This window comes from Physeter macrocephalus, chromosome 6 (assembly GCF_002837175.3).
Source record: "Physeter macrocephalus isolate SW-GA chromosome 6, ASM283717v5, whole genome shotgun sequence".
In the NCBI taxonomy this organism is placed as follows: Eukaryota; Metazoa; Chordata; class Mammalia; order Artiodactyla; family Physeteridae; genus Physeter; species Physeter macrocephalus.
In genome coordinates this window covers 81,827,347-81,830,138 of record NC_041219.1, presented here as the reverse complement: position 1 = coordinate 81,830,138, position 2,792 = coordinate 81,827,347, and the positions used below count along the sequence as shown (strand labels likewise).

The window sequence follows — 2,792 nt, the reverse complement described above, 5'->3', positions numbered from 1 at the left end:
AGGTGTATTGAACACTCCCCTTGTGGCAAGTGAAGAAGTGTGTTTTCTTGGGGAATTCTAGCAGTTCACTTTCTCCCCACAGCTGCAGAATGCCTTTCATTTACCTCGATTCATCCATCATAACCCAGTATCGAATATGCCTCTATGTGAACAGAAACCTAATTTTATCATCATAGTGAATATACCTTCATCTCTCAGAGGCATGCCCACATCATCCATGATTGTATGAGTGATACACAAAACCTGAATATAAATCTATAATTATAAAGCAGAAATAAAATTAGCATGTATTATAAAGTATCTGTGTACAAGAAAATTTTGCTCACACCTGGTAGACAGAACTACGCAGGGATCTAGATCATAATCATAAATCCCTTAATGAACAGGTAAACCAAACACAAGGAGATATTTAACCGAATCAAATATTTAAAGGAATTAGGCTGAGAAAGACACACTGTCCATCTCACAATATATATGATGTTCATGTCACTAAAATGAAAATACTAAAAACTAATGACTAAAACTTTCTTAATCCATATTTCATGTTAACACCAGAAATGACATTGTAAATATACATGAGATCTACTTGTTAATAATCATTATCACCAAGAGTTACTTTTCCTATGTTCCTATGGTCTTTTTAAAAATTATTGCATATGCATTTTATAGACATATTAATAAATTATGCTGAAAGACTAGTTTTCTGTTTGGATATCCATTTTGTGTTTAAGGTACCTTTGCATATCCCTGTCTGTTTGCAATATATGCTTCTTGTTTTCAATTTAAATCATGAAGGGAAATTTTAATTTCTTGTTTTGTAATGTTTAGGGAGTACCTCACTCTAACTTGTAAGTATGTCATGTTTGGCTCTAGGGTTTTCAATTAGCAATAATCGCGCCTCGGATAAACCTCATTGGCTACGATACTGCCACTGCGCAAAGCTGGCTCTAGGGTTTATGAAAGTTTTTCGTCTGTATTTACCCTATTTCAGTCATTGAAATGTTGAAGATCTGTGGTATTAGCATTTATATAGTATGCATGCATGCCTGTCTCCCAAATGGTTCTAAACTCTCCAAGACAGGAAGTAAAAATAATCTCAATCAGTTTTGAATCTCTACCATCAATGACCCAGCTAACACATTTGGGGCATTAACTGTGTACTGGCTTTATTTGAATAACAATGAAGGAAGAATGAACATTTCATTATTGAAGGGAGGAAAGTGTATATTTCGATTAAAAATTAGAACGATGACAGAACTTCCAGAATGTCAGAGTAAAAAGATTGGCACTCTCCCCAGCAAAACAACAATTTAACAGATTAATATTATTTTAAAAATAATAATAATTTAAATCTCTGGAAATTGTCCTATGAGGAAAGAAGAAATGTAGAAACAGTCATTGAAGGAAATCTGCTAAATCTCACCAGGAAGAGTGAAGATCTGTGGCATTTGTGCCACAACTCGCTCCCTCCTCCCCACCCAACACAGAGCCATCGTATGTAAACTACTCAGGGCATTCTACTCTATGCAGGTGCAGACAAGAAAATAGGGTTCCCTATCCCCCAAGATCCAAGGCCAGAGCTAATATTTTACTCTAGGAAGAGCAGACACCATTGTTTCTTATTTCTCCAGTTCTGTGTCCTAGAAACTTCATCCCAGGCAGGTACAGCCAAGAAGGCCAGGGCTCCCTCCTCAGATATGAAAGGCTGAGGATAAAACAACTCCACCTGCCCCTGCCCCAGCATGCTCAGAGAGAAGAAGCTCCCTCTAGGAGAGACAATCCAGAGGACCAGGGCTTGCCATTCCCTCCCGTGACCACTCATAGAAATGGAATTTCACTTCAGGGAAAGTGAGTCACCAACTCTAGTTCTGGCACAGGGGTGCAGGGATTCTGCCCAAAGGAGAAGGCAAGCCATTTAAACGAAGAGTTCCACATCTCTGCTTAAGGGAATTGACTTTATTTGGAACAGAGTGGAGAAAAGCTTGGTTAAGGGCATCACTGAAAGCAAGTAAAAGGATGTGGTATAGTTACAAGATACAAGCAAATATCAAGCAGCTTCAAGTTTAATAGAGAGAACCAGGAAAGGTATGCCCAAGAAGAGTCCTCCTGGGATTACAGTCAAATCTATGGACTGGGAAGACTGTATGCACATGCTTAACCTCAACCACTCAAGAGGTGATCAGAGCAGGGTACAGGCAGACGTGAAACATTCTCCTATCTGTACACAAATCAATCAACAAAGGGTGGAAACAACCCAAATGTCTATCAACAGATCAATGGATACAGAAAACATGGTATATTCCTGCAATGGAATATTATTCAGCCTTAAAAAAAAGAAAGAAATCCTACCATTTGCAGCAACATGGGTGAACCTGGAGGACATTATGCTAAGTGAAACAAGGCAGTCACAGAAGGACAAATAATGCATGATTCCACTTATACAAATAAATAGTCTAATTCATAGAGAATAGAACAGTAGTCACCAGCAGCCAGGGAAAGGAGGAAGTGTGGAGTTGTTTGGTATAAATTTCAGTTATGTGATATGAATTAGTTCTAGAGAAATGCTACACAGCATAGTGCCTATAGTCAACAGTTATATTGTTGTATTTTGCACTTGAAAATTTAAGAGGCTAGATAACATGTTAAATGTCATTAACCCACCCACTGCCCCCCAAAAAACAAATAAATGAACAAAAAACACAAAGGGACACAAGGAAACTTTTGTTGATAGATATGTCTATTAACTTGATATTGTGGTGATTGTTTCACGAGTATACACACATGCTCAAACT

The 2,792-nt window shown here is 37.9% G+C and overlaps 1 pseudogene; it reads right to left on the bottom strand.

Moving 5' to 3' along the window:
* Nucleotides 1-778: 778 nt before the first annotated feature.
* Nucleotides 779-943, bottom strand: LOC112064743 (uncharacterized; annotated as a pseudogene).
* Between the last annotated feature and the right edge of the window lie 1,849 nt (nt 944-2,792).